Source organism: Cherax quadricarinatus, chromosome 4 (genome assembly GCF_038502225.1).
Source record: "Cherax quadricarinatus isolate ZL_2023a chromosome 4, ASM3850222v1, whole genome shotgun sequence".
Classification (NCBI taxonomy): Eukaryota; Metazoa; Arthropoda; class Malacostraca; order Decapoda; family Parastacidae; genus Cherax; species Cherax quadricarinatus.
Window position 1 is genome coordinate 69,842,623 of NC_091295.1, and position 25,096 is coordinate 69,867,718.

A 25,096-nucleotide genomic window follows, 5' to 3' on the forward strand; every position below is an offset into this window, starting at 1 on the left:
CTTGGGGTGAGCATAATACCGAGCACGTCTCCGGAAGCACACATCAACCAGATAAATGCTGCAGCATATGGACGCCTGGCAAACCTGAGAATAGCGTTCTGATACCTTAGTAAGGAATCATTCAAGACACTGTACACCGTGTACGTCAGGCCCATATTGGAGTATGCAGCACCTGTTTGGAACCCACACTTGATCAAGCACTTCAAGAAATTAGAGAAAGTGCAAAGGTTTGTGACAAGGTTAGTTCCAGAGCTAAGGGAAATGTCCTACGAAGAAAGGTTGAGGGGAAATCGGCCTGACGACACTGAAGGACAGGAGGGTTAGGGGAGACATGGTAACAGCATGCAAAATACTGCATAGAATAGACAAGGTGGACAGAGATAGGATGTTCCAGAGAGGGGACACAGAAACAAGGGGCCACAATTGGAAGTTGAAGACCGAGATGATTCAAAGGGATGTTTGGAAGTATTTCTTCAGTCATAGGGTATTCCACTTCCTGACTACTCTATCAAGTGAGGTAGTGTAGGCAGGAACCATACAGCTTTAAGATGAAATATGATAAAGCTCATGGAGCAGGGAGAGAGTACCTAGTAGCACTCAGTGAAGAGGTGGGGCCAGGAGCTGAGTCTAGACCCCTGTAACCACAATTAGGTGAGTACACACACACACACACACACACACACACAAACCTCACTCAAGGAAAAAGATCTTGGGGTGAGTATAACATCAGGCACATCTCCTGAAGCGCACATCAACCAAATAACTGCTGCAGCATATGGGCACCTGGCAAACCTCAGAACAGCATTCCGACATCTTAATAAGGAATCGTTCAGGACCCTGTACACCGTGTATGTTAGGCCCATATTGGAGTATGCGACACCAGTTTGGAACCCACACCTAGCCAAGTATGTAAAGAAATTTGAGAAAGTGCAAAGGTTTGCAACAAGACTAGTCCCAGAGCTAAGAGGTATGTCCTACGAGGAGAGGTTAAGGGAAATCAACCTGACAACACTGGAGGACAGGAGAGATAGGGGGGACATAATAACGACTTACAAAATACTGAGAGGAATTGACAAGGTGGACAAAGACAGGATGTTCCAGAGACTGGACACAACAACACGGGGACACAGTTGGAAGCTGAAGACACAGATGAATCACAGGGATGTTAGGAAATATTTCTGCAGCCACAGAGTAGTCAGGAAGTGGAATAGTTTGGGAAGCGATGTAGTGGAGGCAGGATCCATACATAGCTTTAAGCAGAGGTATGATAAAGCTCATGGTTCAGGGAGAGTGACCTAGTAGCGACCAGTGAAGACGCGGGTCAGGAGCTTGGACTCGACCCCTGCAACCTCAACTAGGTGAGTACACAGTGACCTAGTAGCAACCAGTGAAGAGGCAGGGCCAGGAGCTAGGACTCGACCCCTGCAACCTCAACACTGGGTGAGTACAACTAGGTGAGTACATACATACATACATACATACATGCATACTACAGGCCTAGTGTCTAATCGACATGTGCCTAGGACAAAATGATAACTAACAAACATACACACACACACATCAGGAGTTTTTCTCAACCTGTCCAACAGAAATTAAATTGTAAGGTTGAGCAGAGGGCAGCTGCACCTGCCAATAGTACCATGACCCTCCCTCTAGTTAATAATAATATAATAATACAGTATCATTATTTACTGCAAGTACAAGTACATGGTATACTGGCCCAGCTGACATCAGTGACATACTACTATATAGAAAGCCCCATTATGCAAAGCATTTCGGGTAAATTAGGTCCTTGTCCCAGGATGCGACCCACACCGGTCACCTAACTCCTAGGTGCCCATTTTACTGATGGGTGAACATAGACAACCTGTGTAAAGAAACATGCCCAATGTTTCTACCCTCGCTGTGTGAAGCGAGAGCTTTAGTGACCAGGCCATGGGGCACCGTGGCACCAGTGATGGGCATTCTCGAGGTATAAATGAAAACCTTATAGGAAGAAGAGATAAATGTAACTATGTACTGGATCAGGAACAAAACCCATAAGAAATTATAAAACTTAAAATTTTAGTTTATATTATACTATCTCAGTATTATTCTGTTTAAATTTCTCTACAATCCTATAAAATAATAAATTTTTAAGAAAATGTAATTTGCAGACTGTGTGTGAGCTATGAGATGAAGCCAGCGTCAGGATGAAGTAGTGTGTTGCAAACTGGCACCTACAGTCCAGTAACAATCCAAAGCCTCCTCTCATTGTGATAGATTAACATTGAAGGTTTGAAGCAAACAAACCTTCATTTTAATTTATTACATGAAAATGAATGTTTAAAGTTTCACAATTTTTTCAATAACATGAGCAAATTAGCACCTACACAGCCCAAAGTCACTAGAATTTTTTTTTCTAATTGAAGTACTTACACAAGTATTTTTCAGAATTCATAATGTTCTTGGTTAGAAATATAACTATGGTGGGACTTGATGTGTTATCAGAATAGTTACTATTATCCTTGAAATTATTTGGCTTCATTTTCAAGGTTTAGGGTAAACATACATTGTGTTATCAAAATTTGCCTCCTAGTTATCAAAGCTGTATAATATCTATTAAAGTTCTTGCCTCGAACAAGAATACAACAAGAAATGGTGGCAAACCCTTGATTTAACGGACTTCAGAGATGTGGGACAAAAATCCGTTGGGTCACTTTATTTGGAACAGTGGACAGAGTCCATTGGTTACAGAATTGCCTGTTGTTATGGTAATAGCAAAGCAGTCTGCTCTTTGTCCACCACAGTTGATATTACTGACTTCCTGCTCTCCCTTATTAGTCTGTTAAATTGAGAGAGAGTTAACTCAGCAGTGCTTCAGATATGGTTCTGTGACTTCATTGTGACTTTGTCACAATTCGTTTTCATTTAGCCATTAAAAGCATTCTAAACTTACCTTTACAGTATTTTTCTCAAAATGTTGATAGAATGTATTGTGGTATTTTAATGAAAATGGGGCAAAAATGTACCATACAGTTACTACATGTAATGAAATATTTGTGATGTTTACCTAAACTATTTTCATGAAAATAGTTTCAGTCAAACATGTACAGTATAAATATTACAGGTCATAAAATATAATTTAATGTTTAGATGCCAAATCACACTTTGTAATGTGTGAGGGCTTCCTCCAGATATTAGATAATAATGATAACCAGAACTTGATGGCAAACACAACCTGATCAACCCTTAGTAACTTGTGACATGGAAACTACATCTTCATTTTAATATGACACTACAACACTAGATCAAATGGCTAGTGTATGCAGTGATTCAGGACAGTTGCCAGAAAAAGCAACAGACAGAGCCGAGGAAATAGCTCAGTTTCTTCATCGGATGAGACTTAAGCAAGAACAGAATGGAGTGTGTGATGAAACAACATCGGAGAATGGTCGGCACCAGTGTCCCATCCTGTGGTAGGTTAATACCTAACTTTTAAAAATTATGTGGTACATTAAATGCTGAAGATGGGACACCATGGACATAGCTCTGCTCATATAGCTACAAATATGTAATCGCACAGCTGTGCATTTTTTACATTAAAGGGAATAGAGAAGTCTGTGTGAGTGGTGTCCCAAAAAAATTTAAGATAAAATATAATTATATTTTCCCAAGAAGATATATTAAAGTTACAGTAGTAGGTGAACAGCATATACGTATATGTTAAAAAGAAAAGACCATAGTAGTCTAAAGCGAAAGACATTAAATTAAGGTTTAGTATTTCAATGAAACTCAACTTTAGGAGAATTAAAAAGCAAATAAGGAAGTAATGATGTAATAGTTGAACACATGATTAAATTTAAAACAAATGAACGTGGTGTAATTTATAACTTAGATGTGAAAGTATAGTGGCAATTTAAGTAGTTTCATTAGGAATTGCTTCAAGGAAATACATTAAACATGCCATTTTTTTTTTTTAAAGTTTTTGTTTGAATTCATTAAGCAAATAGCTTTTTAATTCATCTCACAAGTTATTCTACATTTTTGACCCTTTAATTTGCATCACATTTCTTTAGAGGTTCAGGTGAACACTGGGAATATCAAAGAGGTGTTTATCTAGACTGTGATGTCTGTGTGTTAAGAATAAGGATATCGTACTTTACATATTATAAATTTTTTAACACATCGGTAGTTTCCCAACAAGATTGGGTATACAAATAACCCACACATAAAAGAGAGAAGTTATGTGGGGTTATTTGTATACCCAATCTTGTTGGGAAACTACCGATGTGTTAAAAAATTTATAATATGTAAAGTATGATATCCTTATTCTAATATTTATGCTCTTTGCCAATTCCACGCTATAAAACTATGCAGTTACTGTAATTTAACTATTTTCTGTGCTATTTTGGGTGCTTGAAATTAAACCACTTCTTAGGTGAAAAAGAAATACAGTGGTACCTCGGGATATGAACTTAATTTGTTCCAGAAGGCTGTTCGAGTTGTGATACCAAACGAATTTGTTCCCATAAGGAATAATGTAAATTAGATTAATCTGTTTCCGACCCACAAAAATACACTTACAAAAGCGCTTACATAAATACACTTACATAATTGTTTGAGTTTTGAGCTGTTCATATTCTGAGGTACCACTGTATAGTGGAGCATATGCTAATTGCTGTCACATTCCTTCTTTTCAGTCAATTATAAGTAAAAAACTGACTAATATGTAAATTACTGCTAACTAGTAGTGCAAATTATGCTTCTTAGGTGGAAGTTGTATTAATTTGATACACTTTCTCACATATGATATACACCAGTGATTTCAGTACATACTACCACTAACAGGTCAGTAGTCTAAAGCTTATACAGTATAAGATGTTTGGTGCTAGACCAAAAGCTGGACAGTCTGGTCCATTATTTTGGCACTGAACCAACAGCCTCTTTTTTTAATAGCCATGTTTATATGCAAGTTTATGCCACAGTAACACTTTTTTCTTTTTCTTTTCAGGTAAGTTGAGAACAACTATGGTATTAAAGTTTAGATTGAACAAGGATACATATTAAACTGGTAAGTTGTGTGCTGTAAGCCAGGATTAATGTTTCATTCAGCATCTTGACCTGATAGTATTTTGAACACAGTATTCTATGGTAGACTGTAAAATACCTGTAAAGTAAGATAAGAGATCAATAAATGTACAGTATACACAAAGCATGAAGAGTCCAGGATTTTTCAATGCCCTCCAGTGAAATACGTGTATTAGTCAAAAATATACTTAAAACTATCTTCAAGAGGGAACTTGAAAAGTTCTTGAAAAAAAAGTTAATGATCAGCCAGGCATTATGAGTGAGCACTGACAACCTGATTGATCAGGGCTTCAACAGTAAAGCCTAGTCTGGGACTAGGCCTGGGGGTAATTATTACTTGAACCATCTAGTGTACAGGTAACTTACAAGTGTCAGTATTATTTTGCTTTTAAAATTATGCTTGTTAGTGTGTGTGAGAGGCAAGAAATATACAGTCCAGTATATCCTTCAAACTGTAAAGACATGATAAAATTCAGTATTTTGTTTCAACATGATTTTTAATGTTCTGTAGCACAGTTTTTTAAAATAATTAAAATTTTACAATATATTAAAGTTGGGATTTAAAAATTTTCAATATGTGATAATTATAGGCCTTAGTGATTCCCTACAGTAATAACAGTTTTAATTTATTGTTAAGTTAGACTAGAGTGTAAATATGTGTTCTGGCTTTGTTTACTGATGTTGCTTGTTTGGCTCTTGTTCTGAGAAAAGTGGGATTATAACTGAACACATCTGCATCTGTTACCAACATCCCATATAATCTCATAAGTTGTCACTCCAAACTTACGGACTTCCTTATTTGCGGATTTCGGTTACCCAATTTTTTATTGATGGGCATCCAGTGAATACATTGTTGTGATGTGATGGTTTAGAAAACTGATAAGTTGTTATTTGATATTATTTGATTCTTTGGGTTTCCCCACACCCAAATCTCTCTAATCTGTTCCTTATTTTATATGAATATTTACCATTAACCAGATTAGTGATGTACAGGAGTGTCCTGCTTTACAGCACTTTACTTTACAGTGTTTCACTGATGCAGCAATTTTCAATTTTACTCATTCTTCAGTGATTCAAACTTCCTACAGTAAATATATCCACCACTCACTTTAAGCTAAGGATGAAAATATTTTGAGGTAAGTAATGTGTGGACTGTATATACATTTTTTAGGCCTAGCTCTGTTGCTCACTAAATTACGATAGTGTAAACATGTTATCAGACTTTTAAAGGTATTTGAAAGTGAAAAATGGTTATAAGAACATAAGAACATAAGAAAGGAGGAACACTGCAGGAGGCCTGTTGGCCCATACTAGGCAGGTCCTTTACAATTCATCCCACTAACAAAACATTTGCCCAACCCAATTTTCAATGCCACCCAAGAAATAAGCTCTGATGTGAAAGTCCCACTCAAATCCAACCCCTCCCACTCATGTACTTATCCAACCTAAATTTGAAACTACCCAAAGTCCCAGCCTCAATAACCCAACTAGGTAGACTGTTCCACTCATCAACTACCCTATTTCCAAACCAGTACTTTCCTATGTCCTTTCTAAATCTAAACTTATCTAATTTAAATCCATTACTGCGGGTTCTCTCTTGGAGAGACATCCTCAAGACCTTATTAATATCCCCTTTATTAATACCTATCTTCCACTTATACACTTCAATCAGGTCTCCCCTCATTCTTCGTCTAACAAGTGAATGTAACTTAAGAGTATTCAATCTTTCTTCATAAGGAAGATTTCTAATGCTATGTATTAATTTAGTCATCCTACGCTGAATGTTTTCTAACAAATTTATGTCCATTCTGTAATATGGAGACCAGAACTGAGCTGCATAATCTAGGTGAGGCCTTACTAATGATGTATAAAGCTGCAGTATGACCTCTGGACTTCTGTTGCTTACACTTCTTGATATAAATCCCAGTAATCTATTTGCCTTATTACGTACGCTTAGGCATTGCTGTCTTGGTTTAAGGTTGCTGCTCACCATAACCCCCAAGTCCTTTTTGCAATCTGTATGGCTAAGTTCTACATCATTTAACTTATAAGTACTAGGGTTATGGGCACTCCCAAGCTTCAGAACCTTGCATTTATCTACATTGAACTGCATCTGCCACTTTTCTGACCAAGAATAGAGTTTGTTTAAATCCTCCTGAAGTTCCATAACATCTACGTTTGAATCAATTATCCTACCTATCTTTGTGTCATCGGCGAATTTGCTCATATCACTAGTAATTCCCTCATCAAGATCATTGATATATATTATAAACAACAACGGGCCCAAGACTGATCCCTGTGGAACACCACTTGTTACAGATCCCCACTCGGATTTAACCCCATTTATGGACACTGCTTCCTGTCTGTGAGCCATGACTCGATCCACGAGAGCACTTTTCCCCCAATGCCATGAGCTGCCACTTTCTTTAACAGTCTATGGTGCGGAACTCTATCAAAAGCCTTACTAAAATCTAAGTAAATAATATCAAATTCTTTATCGTGGTCAACAGCCTCAAAAGCTTTACTGAAGAAAGTTAATAAATTAGTTAGACAAGACCGGCCTCTTGTGAATCCATGCTGAGTATCATTAATCAAGCTATGCTTATTGAGATGGCTTCTTATAATCTCAGCTATAATTGACTCTAGTAATTTGCCTACAATTGAGGTCAGGCTTATTGGGCGGTAATTTGACGGTAACGACTTGTCCCCTGTTTTAAAAATAGGAATTACATTAGCCATCTTCCACATATCAGACACTACACCTGTTTGAAGAGATAAATTAAAAATATTAGTTAATGGTTCACAGAGTTCCATTTTGCATTCCTTAAGAACCCTTGAAAAAACCTCATCAGGACCCGGCGACTTATTTTGCTTCAGTCTGTCTATCTGCTTCACAACCATTTCACTAGTGACTGTGTAAGTAAGTAAGTAAGTAAATTTATTCAGGTATACACAATACAGTTACATAGAATTATCATACATAGCAGCATATGTGTAGAGAACCTAGGATAACCCAAAAAAGTCAGACAGAGTGACTTATTTCCATTGGGGTCCTTTTACCTTATTATAATATAAAGGTTATAATATTTTCTTATTATTCTATAATGAAGATAACATCTTATTATCATACTAAAAAGACTATCTACTACACGAGGGTCATTAAGACTATCTACAATACGAGGGTCATTAAGACTATCTACTACCCGAGGGTCATTACGACTATCTACAATACGAGGGTCATTACTAGGGATAAGGTAAAATTTACACGTATTTTAGCTAAAAAATAGAAAATCATTCCCCTCCCTTTCTGTTGCTTCATTCATCAGACACTTTTTGGCAGTCTTCTTGAACTGGTTCAAGCTATGACTGGCCTTGACATTTGTGGGTAGTCTGTTCCATTCCTTTATTGCTGTACAATAAAAGGTGTTTGAAGCCTGGCCACTGACTGTGGGTACTACAAAGTTGTGCTCTCTCCCCCTAGTACTATGATTGCTTTGGTTCCCAACCTTGACAAAATTGACAGCAAGATATTCTGGACACTGTTCGTGAGCAATTTTATAAACATGATTTAGCTTCAGTTGTTTTACTCTGTCTTCAACATTCAGCATATCCAACTGCTGTAATTCATCCTGGCCTACATGTTCTCTTGGTCCCAGCCCCAGGATGAATCTTACGATTTTGTTCTGGGTGATTTGCAGTCTATCTTTCAGTTTTTTTGTCAAGGCAGAGTACCAAGAAGAGCAAGCGTAATCCATATGGCATTGTATAAGGGCTAGACATAGGGTCCTGCGAGCCTCAGTAGGTAGACACTGTGCTTGTCTATACAGGAACTTCAGCCTGGCATTCGCTTTCTTTACTACACTGTTCCCTATCAATTCTCCTGACATGCATGGGTCAAAGGGGATTCCCAGATATTTAACTGATGAAACCAAAGTGATGGACTCCCCATTACACTGAACATTAAAATTATTTACCCTTCTCAGTTTATGTTTCGTTCCAAAGAGAATGGCTTCAGTTTTCCCTAGGTGTAATGATAGTTTGTTGTCTACTAACCATTTGCTGCAGGACTCCAGTTCCAGTGTTAAAACATTAGCAATATCTTGTGGGTCTTTACCTGTCACTAACAGAGCACTGTCATCTGCATACAGTAGGAGTTTGCACTTGACACTGATAGGCATATCATTGACATAACATAAGAATAGTAAGGGACCCAGAATACTACCTTGGGGAACTCCACATGTTATCGGCAGGGGTTCTGATTCCGTTTTGTTGATTTTGACTATTTGTCTCCTGTTGCTAAGGTAGGACTTAAACCAGTCTACAGAACCTATACCGATAGATTGAAGTTTATTACATAATATATTGTGGTTGACAGTATCGAAGGCCTATTGCAGGTCTAAGGTTACCATACCTATGAGGTTCCCTTTTGACATTTCAGTTCTCAGGTAATCCATCAGATTAATAAGGGAGGTATCGGTTGAGTAGGATCTTCTAAAGCCCGATTGATAGCTATGGAGAATGCTGTTGTCATTAAGGTACTTAACTACTTGAGAATACACCGCCCTCTCCAGAATTTTAGATATTATACTGAGTATACTAACAGGTCTATAGTTGCTTACATCAGACCTATTATTTTTCTTGAAGATAGGAGTAACTCTGGCCTCCTTGAACCCCTCCGGTACGGTATTAGTGGTGATTGATAGATTTATTATGTGAGCAATAGGGATTGACAGTTCAAAAGCACCATCTTTTAGGAACTTAGATGGGATGTTATCAGGGCCTGTGCTCTTAGTTGGGTTTAACCTGCTTAGTTTTTTTTGAATGAAGTCATGAGATACACTTACTAGTTGACAACTGTTTGGGGTTACCCCTTTATTGGTATAGTATGTTTGAAACTTATCAGAGTCTGTGTTAAAGGTATTTGATGCAGCTGGTAGTTTACTTACTAGTGTTGATGCAACAGATGTGTAGTAGGAATTAAAGCAATTTGCCACCTTAGATGTTTCGTGGCATACCTCATTATCGATAGTGAGTACTATGTTAGACCTATCTACTGGCTTATGGCTATATCCCAACTGTTCTAGCCCACTATAAAAATTAATTACTGGAATATTGTTAGTGTCTTCCTGTGTAAAAACTGAGAGAAAATAATATTAAAAATCGAGCACATTTCATTCTCTTTGTCAGTAAGGTGCCCATAGTTATTTTTAAGGGGACCTATCTTATCTCTAACTTTTGTTCTATAGACCTGGAAAAAACTTTTTGGGTTAGTTTTAGAATCCCTAGCAACTTTAATTTCATAGTCCCTTTTAGCTTTTCTTATCCCCTTTTTAATGTCCCTTTTAATGTCAATATATTGATTCATAAGATGACCCTCGCCTCTTTTGATACGCCTATAAATTCCTTTCTTATGCCCTAGTAGATATTTGAGCCTATTATTCATCCATTTTGGGTCATTTCTATTTGATCTGATTTCTTTATATGGGATAAACGTTCTTTGAGCAGCATGTATAGTGTTCAGAAAACTGTCATATTGATATCTCACTTCGTTACCCCAGTCAACAGATGATAAGTGTTCTCTAAGCCCATCGTAATCTGCTAAGCGAAAATTTGGGACTGTTACTGAGTTATCGCTACTATCGTACTTCCATTCAATGCTAAATGTAATTGATTTGTGGTCGCTAGCACCCAGTTCCTCTGAAATTTCTAAATTATTAACAAGGGATTCATTGTTTACCATAACTAAGTCAAGCAGGTTATTTCCCATTGTAGGTTCTGTCACAAACTGCTTCAAAAAACAATCCTGAACTACTTCTAAGAAGTCGTATGATTCTAAATTCCCAGTCAAGAAATTCCAATCAATATGACTAAAGTTAAAGTCTCCTAGAATTACTACATTATCGTTCCTTGTGGCCTTATCAATTTCCTCCCATAGTAGTCTCCCTTGGTCCCTATCTAAGTTTGGGGGACGGTATATCACTCCTAAAATCAGTTTTTCATGCCCCTCTGAAAATTCTATCTAAACAGACTCTGTATGTGTTACTTCAGACTTAATACCCGTTTTTATGCAACAGTTCAAGCGATCTCGGACATACAATGCCACCCCACCCCCCTTCCCGATACTTCTATCTACTTGGAACAGTTTAAAACCCTGAATATGACATTCCGCAGGCATGTCCCGACTTTTTTAATTAAACCACGTCTCAGTTAAGGCAAATACATCAATGTTACCTGCACTAGCAACTAATCTCAACTCGCCCATCTTATTCCTAGCACTACGGCAATTAGCATAATAAACATTGAAAGACTCTCCTTTCTCTTTACCCTTCCTGCTCATTTCTGTTTTTCTACTAAACCTATTACTGTCCTTATCACCCAAAGTCCCTGGCTTTTCAATATCTACCTTGTTCTGCTTATTACTAGTTCCCCTAGAACTCGTAATATTACTACACTGGGACTTCACTGTTTTCCTGCCAAAACCCATACCACTAACTATTCCTAGTTTAAAGTCCTAACTGCTCCCTCCACTGCAGTTGCCAGTGCTACCACCTGTTGCAACCCCTGAATGGGTTACAATGATTATTATGTATATATATAATGTATATTACCTTTTCATTTAATTTTATATTGCTTATATTTGCGATAATAGCTAAATCGTAAATGTATGACTTTATATTATTATTTGACTGTTATATTGTTATTTGACTTATGTTGTTAGGATGTACATAATATGTGCTCAGTTCAAGTCTTGATTGTCAAACTACTGTAATTATCGCTTGTCGCTCGTTATACTGCCGGCTTCTGAGCTGTGCTGTCCATGGGGCTATCACGTGATCGAGGGGGGGGGGGTCCTCACCTCTCGTGAAGTATTCAGTCTGCTCTAGACTCGCTTGGTGGTTGGACAGATTGTCTGTCTCATTATTCTTGTTAGTTCTGTAGAACTCTGTTCACAGAACATTGTATAGACTTAGTGATTTTCGACGTTGTACTGAGGTTGTGTGTCGCTTAGACACTCTGAACATCTCAGGTCCTTAGCTATAGCTTCTGACCTAATTTTGTACTGGTTTCTGTGTATTGTCACAGTCGGGTTTTTCCTATGCTGAACTTAGATTCAGTAGTAAGGGAGTTTTGTAACTTTTGTTGAGGATCTGCTGATGGTCCCTACTTAGTGTCGTTATGTTATCTCCTTGATCCTGATTGTGTCGCAGTCGCTTGTTATATGGCTATTGGGCTTAGCATTCTTTTCATTGTTCAAGCAGACTGTTCGGGTTGCCAGTCGGTCAAGAAGTTAGTTTATTAGAGGACTTTGTCAGTCACTTGTTTAAGTCTAGTCGAGTCATGAGACATAGTGAACTACTTAGAGCACTTACACGCATACACAAACTTACTTGTACATATTTGTAATATCTTATTAAATGTTAATGTACCAGACGGTACTTAAGAATTATAAATGTGATATGTGCTTTCAGCACAATAATGTTGTTAGGTAAGACACATATGCAACAGTTAGACAACTTTATTCTGAAACGTTTCGCCTACACAGTAGGCTTCTTCAGACGAATACAGAAAGTAGGCAGGAACAGTAGAGATGTGAAGACGATGTAATCAGTCCATCACCCTTGAAGTCGTAGAATTTGAGGTTGTCAGTCCCTCAGCCTGGAGCAGTTCAGTTCCATAGTCAGGAACTATCTGAAGATCAAGCGACAGTGCAGAGACTTAAATACTGTCGGAAGGAGAGGTGCAGAGTAGTAGTAGTAGTGAAAATGTAGCCACTGAGAGGTCATGTCCCTCTCAGATCCAACCCTTTTTCACTTGAAAAGCTTGTCCAAGGTGTTTTCTGTACCAAGATGCCATGTGTTGCAGTGTCTGACAGGATGAACATCAAAATGGTATACAATACCGACAGGTTGTTAGGTAAGACACATATGCAACAGTTAGACAACTTTATTCCGAAACGTTTCGCCTACACAGTAGGCTTCTTCAGACGAATACAGAAAGTAGGCAGGAACAGTAGAGATGTGAAGACGATGTAATCAGTCCATCATCCTGTCAGACACTGCAACACATGGCATCTTGGTACAGAAAACACCTTGGACAAGCTTTTCAAGTGAAAAAGGGTTGGATCTGAGAGGGACATGACCTCTCAGTGGCTACATTTTCACTACTACTACTACTCTGCACCTCTCCTTCCGACAGTATTTAAGTCTCTGCACTGTCGCTTGATCTTCAGATAGTTCCTGACTATGGAACTGAACTGCTCCAGGCTGAGGGACTGACAACCTCAAATTCTACGACTTCAAGGGTGATGGACTGATTACATCGTCTTCACATCTCTACTGTTCCTGCCTACTTTCTGTATTCGTCTGAAGAAGCCTACTGTGTAGGCGAAACGTTTCGGAATAAAGTTGTCTAACTGTTGCATATGTGTCTTACCTAACAACCTGTCGGTATTGTATACCATTTTGATGTTCAGCACAATAATATTGAACTCGAGAGATTGATTTTATTTTGATTGCTTGAATTAATTTAATTTGATAATATACCTCTAGACAACTTAATGATTAATAAATTTATTAAATTTTAATTTCTCTAGTTAGTAGCCTACCAGTTGTAATCCTGAAGCACTATTGAATAATACTGAATTTTAATGGATAATTGGACAAGGATACTGACTACTTGTTACGAAAACCCAGAAACAGGCTGGATGCTAGAAGGGCAGTCCTTTCTAGTATTCACTGGAGATATCTAAGCTTTTAGAATCGCGTTTTTTGTAACACCACCCCAGACCTAGATAAGTGAACCCCATCCCTGGCATACATGTCATTTCTGCCATAGAAGAGGTCCCAGTTGTCAATGAATGTTACCGCATTTTCCTTACAGTATTTGTCCAGCCAGCAATTGACACCAATTGCCCTGGACAACCATTCATTTCCAACTCCTCTCCTTGGCAAAATACCACATATGACAGGGTTCCCACCCTTACTCCTAATTATTTCTATTGCTGACCTATACCTGCTAATCAGGTCTTCACTCCTACGTCTGCCAACATCGTTGCCTCCAGCACTGAGACAGATAATAGGATTGCTCCCATTACCTCTCATGATGTCATCCAGACAGCTAACAATATCCTCCATCCCAGCCCCAGGAAAGCAAACTCTCTGTCTCCTACTCCTGTCCTTCAAGCAGAACGCCCTATCCATATACCTAACTTGGCTATCCCCAACAACAACAATATTCTTACCTTCCTTGGTGTCGTTCGTCGTGATGTTCCCAGTAGTCGACTCACATTCGTCGGGTAGCACTGAGAATGTATTAGATGTTTCCACAACAGTTTCCACGGCAGTCTCTTTCTTCTTCATCGTTTCTATCTTTCCATTTGTCTTCTTTATCGTCAACTTCGTTCCCTGCTGTCTAGCCACTGACCAGTTTCCCTTCTTGACCTGAGGACTCAAAACAGGAGAACTACTACGAATCTTCTTGTTTTCCTCGGTCAGTCGCCGAATCTCCAACTTCGCTATCCTCAATTCTTCCTTAAGCTGTTGGTAAAGTTGCTCGATGGAGGGCATCTTGCTTCAATTCGTAGAGAGCGCGCAAACAGGTCTTCACAGAGCTAAGTACACGTCAACACTGCGCAAAAGCCAACTCAATCAGGAGCTACTGCGCAGCATGTCCGCACGGCCCAATAGCGATGCGAACACTTTAGTGATTTTTTTGCTATACAGCAGTAGCCCAGAACCTAGCCTGCTGCATAAGCAGGGCCCGCCTGTAAATGTCCCTTGAAATTTTCATACTTCCTTATTTGTGGATTTCGATTATCCAATGTTTTTACTGTTGGGGCATCCAGTGAATACAATGTTATCCAGTGCTATTTGACTCTTTGGGATTCCCTGCTTCCAAATCTCTCTATTCTGCTCATTATTCCTTATCATTATCATCATTAACCAGATTAGAGTAATATACCTGTATTACAGAGATGTAGTCTCTGAAATACAAAAATGAACAACATCTGTAACTACATTATTGTGTAGACACAATTTTCTTTTATTTGAGGATTCTGTTTTCATGGGACCTCTAAGAATGTAACCCACCATGAATTTTCGGGGGATGACTGTATCGTATTTTGTGCTGTAATATTAAGCACTTAAACTTTATATGTAATACAAAAATTATTATTACACTATGTAATCACTTGTTTAGAATTCCATATGTAATGGATATAATGAACCCTCAGCAACCCAAAGATGGAAACATATTCACCATCGTTTATTCAGTAGTTGTCTTGCCAGGAGAGAGAGAGAGATAGAGATAGATAGATAGATATCAGTTGATTGATCTCGCAGTTCAAAAGACCCTACGAACTGCAACATTCCCCACACATTCTTCAGAATGCAGGCACTATATTTTCTACCTTTAGGACTTGAGTTCTGCCTTTATTATTACAAATTTATTTTACATGAAAAGGTAGAGTAATGTGATATGGATTGTACAATCTCAGGTTTCTGCATTTTTTTTTTTTTTGCACAATGTACATTAAAGGAAATAGACATTAAAAATTTACAGTACCATACATTTATACTTGAAGCCCCCAGGTTACCATGCATACATTGTAAGATATGCAGAGAAATAAGGTGTCCTGTAGCTTGATTGCTAACACACTCAGTTCGCACACTGAGGTACAGGGATCAATCCCCTGGTATGGCTGGAAAACATTGACATGTCACCCATCAGTAAAATAGGCACCTGGTTGTTAGTCGACTGGTGTAGGTCGCATCCTGGAACAAAATTTACCTGATTTGCCCAAAATGACTTGCATAACAAGGGGCTTTCTATATACTAGTACATAGTATGTCATTGATGTCAGCTAGGCCTGTATACCAAGTACAGTGGTCCCTCAATAATCGTCTGGCCTGAAAGTCGCCCATTTCGGAAATAGTCCTGTTATTTCGTCTAAATATTGGCTCGCAAATGGTCCGGTAACTCGCTAATAGTCCTTCGTCTGGGACGCGTACTCACGCTCTGAGCAGCCTGGGCCTTCCCTTCCCAGCCAGTGTGCCATTGTTTACCAGTGAGTGATGGTCCCCTCACGTGCTCCAGCGAAATATTTCATAATATTCCATTTATTTTAGTGCTTGCAAGTTATTTAAGTGCTAAATAAGCTACCATGGCTCCAAAGAAAACTCCTAGTGCCAAGCCTTTGGTAAAGAAGGTGAGAAATATGATTGAATTTAAGAAAAACATCATGGAACAATATGATAGTGGCGTACGTGTGGGCAAACTGGCCAGGATGTATGACAAATCCCGTACAACCATATCTTCCATCATAGCCAAGAAAAAGGAAATCGAGGACGCTGTTGTTGCAAAGGGGGTAAATATGCTGACAAAAATGAGATCACCAGTACTCGAAGATGTTGAGAAGTTATTATTGGTGTGGATAAACGAGAAACAATTAGCAGGAGATAGTCTTATGATGTCGCTTATTTGTGAAAAGGCTAGGCAGTTGCATGACGATTTGGTAAAGAAATTGCCTGCAACTAGTGGTGATGTGAGTGAATTTAAGGCCAGCAAAGGCTGGTTTGAGAGATTTAAGAAGCATACTAACATACACAGTGTGGTAAGGCATGGTGAGGCTGCCAGTTTGGATCACAAGGCGGCTGAAAAATATGTGCATGAATTCAAGGAGTACATAAACAGTGAAGAGCTGAAACCTGAACAAGTGTTCAATTGTGATGAAACAGGCCTCTTTTGGAAGAAAATGCCAAAGAGGACCTGCATTACTCAGGAAGAAAAGTATAACGAGTTTGTTTGGTATTCTGGTATAGCGGGGAGTAAATGATAAACTTCTTCGGAGGCTTCTTACTTTATTGTTAAGTTGTGGTGGGTACACAGGCTTGTGTGTTGTGCCCATGGCCCGGGCAGGGCCATCCCATGAGAGAAAGCTAGGAGTAGGCCTTGTGTCTTGCTGCTAGGCCGTTGTGTGAGTGAGAGTGAGGCAAGGGCAGGCAGGCTGAAGTGGCAACGCCTATAGGTGGCAGCACCAGCATGGCGCGAAATATGAACTAAGCTGGCAGACAGCATGGGCTGTCTGTGCAGACAGTACAGGCTGTCTACATACGCTCGGCCACCTACCGCGCATCGTCCCGACGCGACAATACTGGTGGTAAAAGAAACTCGGTCTCTCTCTCGTAGGAACAGGGCACAGAACACAAAATAGAAACATATATATACATATGGACATGGAAAAAAAACTTCCTACAGGGAGGGAAGAAAAAAACATGTGGGGTGTGCTAAACATCGTGGTCAAAGGCAGTGAGCGACGAAGGGCATCACTGCACGCCTTCCTGCGTCTGGACAGATATTGCAGCACAGGAGACATCGCTGCAGCTGAGCTGTGACGTAACAGGGTACAGTCTCCTCTAGAACGGTGAAGCAGTCATCGTAGGAGTCACTGCAGGTTTTCACTCAACCTGGGGCACAACATGCTGGTGCCCTCGAGTGAGGCGTCGACAAAACTCGGCAACTGGGCAGGACTTCTGGCAAGCGACTCAGGAGGACACTTCTCGACTGGTACTGTCGCTGGGCTGTCACTGCCGGCGAGCGTGGAGCGAGTTGTGGAGCGAGTCGTGGCAGAGACGACTGGGTGAAACATCTGGGAGTCGTAACATCATACACCAGACTGCAGTGAGCAAGCTAGCAGTCAAAGTGACATCTTCTTTGTGCAGGCTGCTCACTGAAGCTTGTGACACGAGGCTGACACAGCGCCTGCCGACAGTGGCTAACTGCGGCTTGGCGAGTGTCATCTCTCTGGGCAGTTGGAGTTATAGCAGAGGTAAGTCTAAGCGTCCCCAGACTTGTTTCTCTACATATAACTGCACTTTGACGGTCTGGAGGTGAAGTGAAACAAATCTCGATGGGAATCGTAGCAGGTACGATTCTGCAGAACATCACGAGCGACGAGCATAAAAGCTTTCTGTACAAGAGGGCTCGGTCACTCGGGGCTGTCTGATAGCTGTCAAACACACTGGTCACACGGGTGACTTAACACAGTGGTGCTACTCAGGTCTGGCTCAGACCTCACTGGACACACGGAAACTTTAAACACACTGCGGTACATGCGGTACAACATGGCTTAAACTAGCAAATGATGCTTTTCTGTGCAGAAAACTGACTAAGACATACTAAAATGTGAGAACACTGACTGAGAGGAATTAACACACGACATATATCTTCTCGACAATACTGAAATAATTACTAGAAACACTCGATGTGACATCATGTGATGTCAGGCGTGATGTCGCGAGGTGACGTCAGCAGCACTGTGACGTCAGCAGACATCTCGAGGTGACGTCAGGCAGACATCGTGAGGTGACGTCAGCAGACATCATGACGTCATGAAGTCGGGCAGCATCGTCGGTGATGTTAATGTGATGCGGGCAGCAGACCACAGCATGTGGCCTGGGACATCTGGTAACTCACGTGGCTTGTAGATGCACGTGACATCGCCCACACCCACGTGGCGTCGGGATCCACGTGGCGTCGTGATCTACGTGGCATGCTGATCCACGTAGCTTCGAGTGGCCTCGGGCACTCAGATACACAGTTCTGGCAATGAATTCACACGGAAAACAGCAGAAAACACAGCAGAGGGAGTGGGCAGTGGTGTATGGTAGTGTGGTGGTGAGGAGCGTGGATGAGTTTATGGCAAGGGAGCATCTGGCCATTCCTCCTCCTCCCACCCACAAACACAGGGAAACACACTGGACACAGAAATCACCACGAAACTCACCTCTGGCTTGCTGAAACAGCTGTGCTGAGCTGAACAACAACAGCAACATACAAGTGACGCTGAACACGTGACTTGAGAAACAGCATGGGACGCTGTAGCGTGGGGTCACTGTGACGCCACTTACAATTCTCGAAGAAATTCGGTAAATTTCGGCTGGATCCTGCTTGTACCTGTGTCTGGATGCTCAAACGTGCAGACACGACATCAGGATAACTCGTTAAGAGACGGATGCTTCTTGCATGGGGTGATAGTGAAGATGACTTCATCCCTCTTCCTTCCTCTCTCTGGGCAAACACAACTGCTGCGACCACCTCTTTCCACCATTTATAACGAGTTTATTTGGTATACTGAAAGCGGGGTGTGAATTATAAACTTCTTCCCGATGCTTCTTACTTTATTGTTAAGTCGTGGTGGGTACACAGGCTTGTGTGTTGTGCCCATGGCCCGGGCAGGGCCATCCCATGAGAGGAGCTAGGAGTAGGCCTTGTGTCTTGCTGCTAGGCCGTTGTGTGAGTGAGAGTGAGGCAAGGGCAGGCAGGCTGAAGTGGCAACGCTTATAGGTGGCAGCACCAGCATGGCGCAAAATATGAACTAAGCTGGCAGACAGCATGGGCTGTCTGTGCAGACAGTACAGGCTGTCTACAAAAGGCACTGCCAGGACACAAGCCTATGAAAGACAGGCTTACGCTAATGTTCTGTGCTAATGCTAGTGGGGATTTCAAAGTGAAGCCATTACTAGTGTACCATTCTGAAAATCCCAGAGTGTTCAAGAAAAACAATGTTATGAAGAGTAAATTGTGTGTGTTTTGGAGATCTAATAGTAAGGCATTTTCGTCGAGTGGTTCAATGAAGTGTTTGGCCCTAGTGTGAAGAATTACCCCCTGGAAAAGAAATTGGATCTCAAGTGCCTCCTAGTAATGGACAGTGCACCTGCTCATCCTCCAAACTTGGATGACCTAATTCTGAAGGAGTTTGGGTTCATCACAGTAAAGTTCTTGCCCCCGAATACCACTCCTCTCCTCTAGCCCATGGACCAGCAAGTCATTTCAAACTTTAAAAAACTCTACTCCAAAGCAATGTTTGAAAGGTGCTTGAATGTGACCTCAGACACTCACTTGACCCTACGAGATTTTTTGGAAAGAACACTTCAGTATTCTCCATTGCATAAGCCTTATAGGTAAGGCTTGGGAGGGAGTGACTACCAGGACTTTGAACTCTGCTTGGAGAAAATTGTGGGCAGATTGTGTCCACAAGAGGGATTTTGAAGGGTTTGAGGCAGCCCATGATGAGCCTTTGTCAGTTGTGAACTCTATTGTCACGCTGGGGAGTTCCATAGGGTTGGATGTGAGTTTGGAGGATGTGGAAGAGTTGGTGGAGAACCACAACGAAGAGCTAACCACTGAGGAGCTGCAAGAGCTTCAGCAGGAAGAGCAACAGATTGCAGCTCAGAATCTTGCTGCAGAGGAGGAGGAAGAGAGATGGAGGAAGGTGCCTTCTTCAGAAAATAAGGAGATTTTTGAAATGTGGGGTAGGATGGAAAGATTTATGGAGAAACATCACCCAGAGAAGGATGTTGCAAGCCATATTGGCAACTTGTACAGTGACAGAGTCTTGGCCCATTTTAGGGAAGTTTTAAAGAGACGCCAGAAACAGAGCTCTCTGGACAGTTTTTTTGCGAGACAGGACTCCAGTGACTCTCAAGGTGGTCCTAGTGGCATTAAGAAACAGAGAAGAGAAGTAACCCCAGAAAAGCAATTGGTACCCGAGGTGTTGATGGAAGGGGATTCCCCTTCCAAACAGTATATAATCCAATCTGTCTCCTTCTCCAGTCTTCCATACACAAAGAAGAATCGCCAATAAAGGTAAGTGTTATTCTGTTAATGTTTAATTCATCATGTGCCACTGTATTGTTTATGTACTACATCTATATTTCATGTAAAAAAATTTTTTGTTTTAATACTTCTGGGTGTCAGGAACGGATTAATTGAATTTACATTATTTCTTATGGGGAAAATTGATTTGTAAATTGTCTATTTCTATGATAGTCCCACTTCCAGGAACGGATTATACCTGGAGTTTACCTGGAGAGAGTTCCGGGGGTCAACGCCCCCGCGGCCCGGTCTGTGACCAGGCCTCCTGGTGGATCAGAGCCTGATCAACCAGGCTGTTACTGCTGGCTGCACGCAAACCAACGTACGAGCCACAGCCCGGCTGGTCAGGAACCGACTTTAGGTGCTTGTCCAGTGCCAGCTTGAAGACTGCCAGGGGTCTGTTGGTAATCCCCCTTATGTATGCTGGGAGGCAGTTGAACAGTCTCGGGCCCCTGACACTTATTGTATGGTCTCTTAACGTGCTAGTGACACCCCTGCTTTTCATTGGGGGGATGGTGCATCGTCTGCCAAGTCTTTTGCTTTCGTAGTGAGTGATTTTCGTGTGCAAGTTCGGTACTAGTCCCTCTAGGATTTTCCAGGTGTATATAATCATGTATCTCTCCCTCTTGCGTTCCAGGGAATACAGGTTTAGGAACCTCAAGCGCTCCCAGTAATTGAGGTGTTTTATCTCCGTTATGCGCGCCATGAAGGTTCTCTGTACATTTTCTAGACGATAATTGAGGGACCACTGTACATATACTTGTAAAAATAAAGATATTTTTATAAATTTTTATTACACATATTAATATACTGTATATAGATACATGAAGTCAAAGTTCCATTAAAATTTTCTAAACCATACCACGGGCGGGATTTGAACCCGTGGTCAGAGAGTCTCAAAACTCCAGACCATCGAGTTAGCCACTGGGCCAGCTAGCTTCAATAAGATTTGTCCAACTAGGTATATTTCTACACCATAGTTGGATGAATGTTATTGAAGCTAGCTGGCCCAGTGGCTAACGCAACGGTTATGGTATGGTTTGTTTGCAGTCGTGTCATTACGATTTCATGAGTCATAAAATTTTCCATTTTGTGTTTTTAATTTGGTATAGAAGATGGCAAGTAGTAATCTCAAAAGCTTCTTTATTCGTTGAATATACATGTCTTTGCTTTCTTGCACATTTTAATTATGTATGTATAGTAATCTTATTCATGTATTTTTTTTTTCAATTTAGGAGGCCAGATCTAAGACTGGGTCATGGGATTGATAACATCTTAGACCATTAACATTTAACAAATATAAACAGATGATATAGTAATCCATTTCAAGAAAACTGTTGTCCATTTACATAATTGGTTATTACTTCCTGATAAAAGATTTTAAAAATTGCAGTATAATCTAAATGGAGCCTTAGCAAATACAGTGGAACCACGTTTTTTGGCCGTAATCCATTCCAGAAGGTCAGCCTAAATTTGAAATGGCCTAAATTCGAAGATATTTCCCATAAGAATTGATGTAAATACAATTAATCTGTTCCAGACACCCAAAAATATTAACAAAAAATACATTTTTTTAAAGATTAAGTATAGTTTTACATACACAAAATGAGAACTAAATAAAAATACATGAACAATTAAATCACTATTACATACCTTTATTGAAGACTCTTGTTGACTTATGGAAGAAAGGGAGGAGGAGAGAGGGAGTTGGGGTTATTGTTTGGAAGGGGAATCCCACTCCATGAGGACTTTAGGTAACAAGTCCCTCTCTGGGGTTACTTCCCTTCTTTGTCTTTTAATGCCACTAGGACAGGCTTGAGAGTCACTGGACCCATGTCACACAAAATAACTGTCTAGAGTGCTCTGTTTCTGGTGTCTCTTTAAGATTTCCTTAAAATGGAACAAGGTTTTGTCACTGAACATGTTGCAGATATGGCTTGTTTCAGCTTGGTCAGCGTGATATTTCTCCACAAAAGTTTGCAACTCATTCCACTTTGCACACATGTCCTTAATCACTGAAGAAGGCACATCCTTCCCTCTCTCTTCCTCCTCCTCTGCTGAAGCAAGTTCCTCAGCTGTGGTCTGTTGCTGTTCCAGTTGAAGGTGTTGCAGCTCTTCAGTGGTTAGCTCTTCCCTGTGGTCCTCCACCAACTCTTCCACATCCTCACTACTCACATCCAATGCCATGGACTTTCCCAATGCCACAATAGATACCACAACAGGCAGAGGGTCGACAGGGTCAGCCTCAAACCCTTCAAAATCCTCCTCGAGGACACAGTCTGGCCACAGTTGTTTCCAAGAAGAGTTCAAAGTCCTGGAAGTCACTCCCTGCAAAGCCTTACCTATAAAACTTATGCAATGGAGGATATTGAAGTGATTCCTCCAGAACTCTCTTAGTGTTAGTGTCCGAGGTCACTTCAAAGCACTTTTGAAACAATGTTTTTGTATAGAGTTTTTTGAAGTTAGAAATGACCTGCTGGTCTATGGGCTAGTTGAGAGGAGTAGTGTTAGGAGGCAAGAACTTCACTGTTATAAAACTGAAATCCCTACAATTGGTCTACCAAGTTTGGAGGATGTTTAGGAGCATTGGCCATTACCAGGAGGCACTTCAGTGGTAATTTCTTTTCCAGGAGGTATTTTTTCACATTCAGGCCAAACACTTCATAGACCCAGTCGGTGAAAAGTTGCCTCGTGACCCATGCCTTATTATTAGCTTTCCACATCACACACAATTTACTCTTGACAACATTGTTTTTCTTAAACACTCTGGGATTTTCAGAGTGATACACGAGTAAAGGCTTCACTTTGAAATCTCCACTAGCGTTAGCACAGAACAAAAGAGTTAGGCTGTCTTTCATAGGCTTGTGTCCTGGCAGTGCCTTTTCCTTTTCCATGATGTAGGTCCTCTTTGGCATTTTCTTCCAAAAGAGGCCTGTTTTGCACAATTGAACACTTTTTGGGGTTGGAATTCTTCAGCCTTTAAATGCCCCTTGAATTCCTGCACATATTTTTCAGAAGCACGTTTGTCAGAACTTGCAGCCTCCCCATGCCTTGCAATACTTTGTATGCCACTACACTTCTTAAATCTCTCAAACCAGCCTCTGATGGCCTTAAATTCACTAACATCATCGCTAGTACCAGGCATTTTCCTTACAAGATCCGCATGCAACTGCCTTGCATTTTCACAAATGATCGTCTCTGAAACACTATCTCCCACTAACTGTTTTTCCCTGATCCACAAGAACAACAACAACTCCACATCTTCATTTGTTTGTGATCTCTTTTTTGTTAACAGGTTTACCCCTTTTGCCATATCAGCTTCTTTGATTTGTTTTTTCTTTGCCAGAATAGAAGTGATTGTTGATTTGTTTTTGCCATCCATCCTGGCAAGTTCCAGCACCTATACACCACTCTCATATTTTTCTGTTACTACCTTCTTAAATTCCATCATGTTTCTCACTTTCTTTACCAAAGGAACTTTACTAGTAACTTTCTTGGGGCCCATGGTGACTTATTTCACAGTCACACTTAATAAAAAAAACCTCCAAAAACAATGGATTTTAAGGAAATATTTGGATGAATATGTGGAGTATATGCTCACTCGCCGACAGACAAAGGGAGACTGACTCGCCAATGCCCGGCGTCCCAGCGGGAGAAGCGGGCTAATGCATCTAATGTGACTGATATATGAGGCAACGGCCGAAATACAGAGCAAAATTTCCTCCGAAAAGCCATCTTCAATACAAATCGACCAATAAACAAAGCGGCCGAAATACGAGGTTCCACTGCATATGTGAAGTTGAAGTGTGTGTGTGTGTACTCACCTATTTGTGGTTGCAGGGGTCGAGTCACAGCTCCTGGCCCCGACTCTTCGCTGATTGCTATTAGGTCCTCTCTCTCCCTGCCCCATGAGCTCTATCATACCTAGCCTTAAAACTATGTATTGTTCCCGCCTCCACTACGTTACTTTCTAGGCTATTCCATGGCCTGACTACTCTGTGACTGAAGAAATACTTCCTAACATCCCTTTGATTCATCTGAGTCTTCAACTTCCAATTGTGACCTCTTGTGTCTGTGTCCCTTCTCTGGAACATCCCGTCTTTGTCCACCTTGTCTATTCCGTGCAGTATTTTATATGCCGTTATCATGTCTCCCCTGACCCTCCTGTCCTCCAGTGTCGTCAGGCCGATTTCCCTCAACCTTTCTTCGTAGGACAATCCCCGTAGCTCTGGGACTAGTCTTGTTGCAAACCTTTGCACTTTCTCCAACTTCTTGACGTGCTTGACTAGGTGTGGATTCCAAACTGGTGCTGCATACTACAGTATGGGCCTGACGTAAATGGTATACAGAGTCTTAAACGAATCCTTACTGA

The 25,096-nt window shown here is 40.7% G+C and overlaps 1 long non-coding RNA gene across 3 annotated transcripts in view; it reads left to right on the plus strand.

Annotated features, from left to right (window-relative positions):
* The window catches only part of LOC138854413 (uncharacterized), a 68,717-nt gene that overhangs the window by 10,528 nt on the left and 33,093 nt on the right, over positions 1-25,096 (plus strand). For 2 of the 3 annotated variants that reach the window (XR_011393611.1, XR_011393613.1), the window contains exons 2-3: positions 3,110-3,458; positions 4,994-7,094. This is a non-coding gene — a long non-coding RNA (uncharacterized lncRNA). Of the gene's footprint in view, positions 1-3,109; positions 3,459-4,993; positions 7,095-25,096 lie in introns of those variants that run through there. The other variant, XR_011393612.1, reaches the window with a different exon arrangement.